The sequence below is a fragment of the Chrysochloris asiatica genome, unplaced genomic scaffold (assembly GCF_000296735.1).
Source record: "Chrysochloris asiatica unplaced genomic scaffold, ChrAsi1.0 scaffold00143, whole genome shotgun sequence".
Taxonomy (NCBI): domain Eukaryota; kingdom Metazoa; phylum Chordata; class Mammalia; order Afrosoricida; family Chrysochloridae; genus Chrysochloris; species Chrysochloris asiatica.
Window position 1 is genome coordinate 6,683,502 of NW_006408661.1, and position 8,611 is coordinate 6,692,112.

The following is an 8,611-nucleotide window of genomic DNA, read 5'->3' on the forward strand; positions in this document are numbered from 1 at the left end:
TCATTATGCATAATTTTGGTTATATGACTTGACAAACCAAGTCTTCTGAAAAATGACAATTGCACAGCAAATTAATACTTAAAAGTAGCACCATTATTCTACACCATGGATGCTGTTATTCCCAAACACCAATGTTGACAGTGTTTCTATTGTTCCTTGTGGAACAATGCGTCTTTCATTCCTGAGTCCATTATAAACTCATCACTAGTACGGTCAGTTAGTCTCTGATCTACCTCTCCCTTGGTTTGAAGAAATCTAAAATTCACATATAGAATGGTATTTATAGGAATTACTCCCTTTTTTTCAATGACTATTCCTTGATTAGAAGGTGTACTATCCTGGCAGCATAACTAAGAAAAATCCCATTAAAGAGCAACTAATTGATCAAAGGAACCAAAGGATAAAGTGAGGAATCACCTTTTAAACTGTAATTCCTCCATGATTTAATTGGCAGGAGTACCAGCAAGCATTTAGAATGTAAAAAGCATTGAGAAGAAGGAAGCAGTGTGTTGTTTTCCCTACACCTCTGGAGATCATTGTCCATGCTGATTTGTGATTGATTTCTTTCACTGAAAACTTAGAGGGAAGGAAAGCACTCAGTGAAACAGAAAAAGGAGAACTCAAAACCTACACATGTACATTTAGTTACTTGAAAGAAATGAAGTCACATGAAAAGGCCTCTTGACAGCTTTTGTGATGAAATTTAACAAACAATCTAGTAAATTTTGGGAAGTTTGTTTGCAAAATATACCATGACAGAGCAAGTTTCTTTAAAGGATGAAAAAGATCTATTTTTCCAGCAGGAAATCACATGGTGCTTTGTATTTGGAGACAATTGTGAGAAAGGCTGTGTTCTTACCTTTTTTCTGTCATCCTGTCACCTCTGAGCACATACTCCCCTATTCTTACATCCACTCTCTCCTTCAGTTCACTTGAATTATTCACTCAATTTCTAGTTGTGCTTTTCTCACCCCAAAAGGAAGAAAAGGGAGAAACAAACACTTCCTCTTTTGTAGTCTGCTATTTTGGGAGGTATTTGAGGATATCTTTGAACCTTATTTTATTTAAATTGTTTTTTATCCAAATGTTTTCTCTCTACCTAATTTTGGTCACTTCTTTGCAGTGCCCTTTCACAGAATGAAAACAAAAATAGATGTTGGTGTCATTGAGAAGGTGGTTCGCTTCCCAAATGCCTTAATTGTCCTTAATCCAGTTCTCTTTTACATCAGAGAACTATAGTTGCTAGCACTTCTGAGAAAGATCTTTTCTCTGCTTCTGACAGATTTTCACTTATTGCACAAATCCCATTCTATCCAGTTATGGTTAAATGTCCTGGAGTCATGATACCTGAATAAACGGTCCTTAAACAACTTAATTTTCATATGGCATTATATTGTATTTTTTTTCTCCTTGAAAATGACAGTAGTTTTAAATTTGCATTTCCTTCAAAATTAAATTCATTGGATCCACTCTGGTCGGGGGAGGGAATAGGAGGGAAAGAAAGAGGAAGGGAGGAAGGGGGACAGGAAGGAGGAGCTGAAGAAGGGAGATCTGTGTTCTAACAATAGTCCAAGGCAGCTCTTGACATTGCTCAAATATGGGTCCATCTAACAAAACCTGCCCCAAGTTAAAATTAGACTACCATAGGGGACAGTCCAAATATACAAACAAGGTTTAAGAACCAAAACCTTCTGTTTAATTATTCTTTGCTTCTTTGTTGTGAATGTGTTTAGTGATGCCATATGCTCCTCTCCCTTTGAGATGGGCATTTTGCCATGTGTATAGAGCTTTGAGACTATTAATTACTCTGTATGAAATAAGTCAATATTATTGTAATTCTCTTTTCAGATGATCCCAGTTCTTCATGAGACCTGGTTTTACTTTTGTTAATTTTTAAATGGACTTTTGTGCACTGGTAGGAAACTTAACTATAGTGAACTTTTGTGATAACTCAGCTCTCTGGGGTCTGCATAATTTGGGGAAGACATTTGTCACTGGTGACACTCCTGGAAGAGCTGCTCCTGCTGCATCGTTTCTGCTTTGCCTGGGAGATTTCTGTCACTCCAAGGCAATTTTTATGGCCAATACAAATGGAGATCTACAGACTTATAAGAAATGAGCAGTTTATTTTTCTGCCTTTAAGTAGGACAGCCAGAAGGTAGGTTTCTTCAATTATTTGTTCAATCATTCATTAATTCATGCTGCATAAATCTAACTTGTGTTTACTGAAATACTGTGATGCCAGGTACCTTGCTAGGCACTCGGATTCAGATCTGTATAGGGAAGAAAACGCAGTCATTCCTTCCCTTAGTCTCCTGCAGTTGATCTCTGATGTTTGTCAAGTTGTTCAAAATGTAGTGAACTTTTTCTAGCAAATGAACATTTGCTAACCCAATATCCCACTTCACTCTACTTCCTCAGTGCAGACAAAATAAAAAGGTCTTTAGGAAAACAATTGACTAGGAAAAAGACAAGAGACTTTAAGATTTGAACATGGAGAAATTGTAGACCTCAACAGAAATATAATCAGTACAAGGAAGGCCAAGAATTTATTATCCAAATATGAAGTGCTTTTATACTGTTGTGTGAATTAGAGGGTATGATGATCTGATTTGTTTGTTCTGAGGGTCATTATTATGTTGAATGATTTAGAACCAGAGAAGTTGAGAGGAACTCAGTTGGAGTGTTCAGAATAACTGTGGTGATGCCTTCAATCAGACTGTGGAAATTGAAAGAAATGGACAGATACCAGACACATTCTGGAAGTTGAAATGACTTGCTGAAATGAAATGATGTGGAGGATGAAGCTAAAAGAAAATTGAAAAATTAAGGCTGACTTGAATGTTACCACTTTTGAGCCAGGGAAGATGGGAATGGGGGTATGCTGGGGGTGGACTTTGTCTTGTCTCTGTCTCTGTCTTTTCCCATATCTCTCTTTCTGTCTGTCTGTCTATCTCACTCTTGGCAGAGATGAGTGAGTGCCACTTGTGCCACTTCACTTTCTGAAAGATTTCAATTTTGATTCCATCAATTCCTGGTGCCTTATTATTATTATTATTATTTTTTTTTTTTTACCAATTCCTTCAATGCACTTTGGACTTCCTCCCTGAGTATCATTGACTCTTGATCATATGGTACCTCTTGAAATGGTTGAACATTAAAGCGTTTTTCCCCCAAAATTGTATTAGTCTCTTTTTATTCTTTTAATCATCTCTTCCATCTGTTGGTGATGAAATGCATAAGGCTCTACTTCAAATGTTGGTACTGCTGACCATCTTCCCCTCCGCTTCTAGGCACAGCCCGTCTGCGATATCTCGGATGTTGTAAATGTCGGAGAACATCTCTTCATGGCAGATGAGGTCCGAGTAGATTATCATAATGGTGGCTGGGGGTACAGGCGGGTATGGACGGCGGCAGCACTAGTTTAGCAGGAGGCCGAAGTTCCGACCTCGCGCAGTGCAGCCGGAGCAGTGCTTGGGGGAAGGGAGGAGACGGTGGAGAAAAAGTTAAAGATTTTTTTAAGATTAAAAAACAAAGAGAAGTCTTAAGGAGCCAAATCAGGACTATAAGGTCAATGCCTAATGAGGTCAATGCCTAATGATTTCCCATTGATAACTCACAAAATTGCCCGAGATGAGATGAAAGAGCAGGAACTTTGTTGTGGTGGAGAGGAAATCTCTAGAGCAACTATCCTCGGCATTTTTCTGCTAAAGCATTGGCTAACTTTCCTCAAAACACTTTGGTAATAAGCAGATGTTTTTTTTCTTTGGCCCATCAGAAAGTCACAAGTACAATATCTTTAGCATCTCAAAAAATTGTTGCTATGACCTTTGCTCTTGACTGGGTCCACTTTTGCTTGGAGTGGACCACTTCTACCTCTTGGTAGCCATTGCTTTAACTGTGCTTTGTCTTCAGGATAATAATGGTAAAGCAATGTTTCATCTTCTGTTACAATTCTTTGAAGAAATGCTTCAGGATCTTGATCCCACTTGTTTAAAATTTTCATTGTAAGTTCTGCTCTTATCTGCAACTGATTCAGATGCAACAGCTTTCGCATCCGTTTTGTAGAAAGTTTGCTCAATTCTAATGTTCCATTCAGAATCGTGTAAGCTAAATCAGTTGAGATGGCTATGGTGTTGGCTATTGTTTCTTTTGATATCTTCAGTCTTCTACAATAAGGGCAGGAACAAGATGAATTGTTTCCTTGAAAATTGATGTGGATGGTCATCCTGTGCAGGCTTCATCTTCAACAGCAGCTAAATCCTTCCTAAAATGGGTTATTCATGTGTAAACTGCTGTTTCATTTGGGGTATTGTAAAGCGTCAATGATTTCACCATTCTTTCATCCAAACTTCACCATAGATTTATATTTATTCTTACTGCAATTTTAGCATAGTTCATGCTGCTCTATGCAGCCATTACTTCGTATGTCTCTTCTACTCATATTCATTGTAACTTCTGACAAACAATATTTTTTTTCCTGGTGGGTATGGGTAGCACAAGGTTGGAGAGATAGGATGATATGATTCAGTTGTGAATGATTGTTAATCGGGCTAATTGTGACAGCAAAAACTTAGATATATAACAAGGGGATTTTGCCATTCTGATGGCAAATGAGTCATTTCTGATTTAAAATACGTCATTTCAGAAATAGGAAGGGGGATCTCAACAGGAAAGAAGCACTGTGAGTTGAGTATGTCCTTCTGACACCAAAATTTCTGTGTGTTGAACCTCCTTGACCTAGGAGATAGAGTTGTCACACCAGAGGAGCAGCAGAGAAGTTGCAGCAGCAGAACCAAGAACCAGATCCTAAGACACAGCTGTGGAGAGGGAAAGCTGAATGTTTCCTGGGCAGGAGGCTTGTTTGCAGAGTGGTGTGCCTCCAGGCACTTAATGAGGTGGGAGCTAGGTGGGCTGACCAACAGAGTCAGAGCCCAAGTACCTTGGGGTTGAAGTTTAAAGCACAGTGCAGTACTCTTTAGATATTTATCAGCAGACCTAAAAGAGCTTTGTAACATTGCCCAAGCAGGGAAAATGCCAAGAAGCCAGAGAGGGCCTGACTGCAGGCATAGCAAAAAAAGGTTGTTCTGACCGGAAGACTTGTATACTGAATATTTCTGACTAGAATTGTAATCTAACTTCCCTAATAAATCCCATAACTGCGAATAAGTTGTCTGTATTCTGTATTGTCATTGTAATGACTGAAAAATACAGAGTGCTGTGGGAGGGTATTAGAATTGGTATAGAACCTTGGAGCATTGAGGCTAGTCCTCAGACTCACAGGAATTGGCCTTGAGTTGATGTTGACTTTCATTCTTCTGCCTTCTTGTGAATTCAGAGAAAGTCAGATGCTGTGGCCTCCAGCCCCTTTTTTTTATATACTAATAGAGGCTCTTTTCAAACTGAAGTCTTAGCTTTCTTAGTACCTCAAACTAGATCCTATTCAAACATGTTATAACAAGTTAGTATGAATTTACTTTGGTGCAAAAATTTTTAAATTCATATGTAATTTTTTCATAATACACATTTTCCATTAACTTTTTGAAGATCCTTTATATAATTCTTTCACTTTTTGTGAATTTCTATCATGCTTAAATAAAATCACATACTTTTTAAGGGGATGAAAGTATTCCATAATGTTACACCTGTAACATTCACCCAGGGAACAAGGCAGATGCCACATGTTTAAGTAACTGATTTCTTTCTTTCTACTTTTCCAGGGATTTCTCAAATGGGTAGTCTCAGATTATTCCATATCTCTCACTGTATAAATGCATATTTACATATATACATATACACAAACAAGGGGGCTTCAAAAAGTTCATGGAAAAATTCCATTATCTTTGAGTTCCATTTTTCCATGAACTTTTGAAACCCCTTCATATCATAAACCTTATCATCTGGAATTTTTTTATTCAATTGTAATGATACAGAATAGTAGGTAACATTCACACGACACTCACTATGTGCCAGGCACTGTTTAAAACATTTATCATATATTATCTCAGAGCAACCTTAACCATTTGTCTGTGGACATACAGGTAGTAAATGGTAAAACGGAGAGTCGAACCTCAGCAGTCTGATTTAAAAATCTATGCTTTCAACTACTACATTACATAGCATAGAAGAAAATGCCCTAAGAATTAAGATTATTTTTTCCATTTCAAATGATTGGTTTTAATAAAAGTATAATGAATTCCTTGGCTTTTAAGAATTTATTATTTGAGGACCTGACATTAATGGATGCTATTATGCATATTCCCAAGAGAGAGAAAGATGATAAACAAATTAAGAAGATATCATACTTTAGTGTATTGTGTGTGTACAGTTAGTTGTTCCTTGTTATCCATGGAAGATTAGTTCCAGGAACCCCTAAGAATACCAAAATCCACAGATGCTCAAGTCCTTTATATAAAATTGTATAGTATTTGCATTCAAACTACACAATCCCTCAGTATATTTCACATCCTTAGTATATTACTTAAAATACTTAAATAAATGTAACTGATACATAAATATGACTTTATGCCCCCTTTAGCCTTTGAGAGATTGCTTTAACCGCTTAATTGGTTTATGTTGTTGTTGTTAAGTGCGTCTAGTAAGTTCCAATTCATAACAACCCCGTATAGAGTTTCAGAAAGCAGCTGGTAGGTTTGATCTGCCAACCTTGTGTTACTGGTCCAGTACTTATCCTACAGTGCCAGCAACCTTTTATATAGCCTTCAAGGCTGGAATTATTTCTAGGAACAGTAAGCCTCATCTTTCTCCTATGGATCATCTGGTAGCCTCAAACCATTGACTTTGTGGTTAGCAGTGCAGTGGCTATCCTACATGGTGACAACACTCTGACTTGCCTTTTAGGAGACTTTTTAACATGGAGACAAAGAGTGCACACAACACAAGTATTGAATGACTGACAAGTGAGCCAAGCAGTATTCAAATGACTCACTTATCTTTGAATAGGGAGAGACTAGAGGATCTGTGAAATAACCAAAGACCAAATCACAGTATTTTCAATCACCTCATATACATAAGAAAGTTGAGCAGTGAATAAGGAAGACCTTAGAAGAATCAATGCATTTGAATTATAGTGTTGGAGAAGAATATTAAAAGACTGCCAGGAGAACAAACAAATTTGTGTTGGAAGAAGTACAGCTAGAATGCTCTTTGGAAGCCAGGATGGTAAGACTTCTTCTCTCATACATCTGACCTGTTACCAGAAGGGACCAGGCTTTGGAAAAGGATATCATGTTTGGCAAAGTGGAGGGTCAGCAAAAAAGAGGGAGATGCCCATCAAGATGGATTGGCACAGTGGCAGCAGCACTGGGTTCAAATGTAGTAACAATTGTGCAGATGACACAGGATCAGGCAAGGTTTTGTTCTGGTGTGCACAGGGTCGCTATGAGTCGGAACTGACACCAACAGCAGGGTGTGTCTACATATCGTTTCACGTATGTAGATTCAATGTAGTGCTTGGCATGCAGCAAAGTCAAGCTTTGGTTTTTGGAATTTCTGGAATTTTCTTTTTTTAGTTTTTAAAAATTAATTTTTTATTTGCATTTGATTGAATTAATGAATGTAGAACCTCCAGATCAGGAAGGTCTACTGTACATATGAACACTCAGGCATACACAATCACACACATTTTTTTCATTAGGTGCCTTATAGAGTTAGTTCCAATTAATAGTGACCCTATGTACTACAGAATGAAACATTAGCCAGTACTGCACCATCCTCACAACTGCTGTTACTAACAAAAGGTATTTGCAATGAATCAAGTATTGATCTTACAAAATTCTGTCATAAGATCTTCAGCAATATTCTTCCTCTTTATTTCCAACTATGGGATTTCAGTCACCAGTAATTATCAATGCATCTTAATTGAATGTTTTTAATCAATTTTAGCCTGAAGAAGTTGGTAGAATTCTTCACTATCATTGACTTTAATGCTTGTTGTGTAAATTTAAATAATAGTGGTATTTACTGGTCTTCTTTGTAAGAGTATGGATTCTATCCTATTACAGACTGCACCGTACTTCAAGATAGATCTTGAAATACTCTTTTTGGTAAATAATGAAATATTATCATTCTTTAGTTTGTCATTCACGGCACAGAAAACTATTATTATCTGATTAAAAATGGCCAGTACCTGACAATTTCAGTTCACTACTGCCTAGGATATCAATCTTTATGCATTTTATTTTGTTTTTGACAACTTACAATTTTCCTAGATTCATACTTCGTACATTCATATTGTGATTATTAATGAATGTTTGCAACTATTTCTCCTCATTTTGGGATGTGCCCCATTAGCAAATGAAAATCTTGAAAGCTTTGCTCCATCCATGTCATTATGGTCAAGTCTACTTTGAGGAGGCAGTTCTTCCCTAGTCATATTTTGAGTGCCTGCCAATCTAAGGTGTTCAGCTTCCGTCACTATATCTGACAACATTTTGCTGCTATTCATAAGGTTTTCAATGACTAACTACTTAGAAGTGATCCACATCTCCTTCTTCTTAACCTATTTTAGTTTGGAAGCTCAGCTGAAAGCTGTCCTCCATGGGCGTACCCTGCTGGTATTTAAAATTGTTGTTGTTGAGTGCCGTGGAGT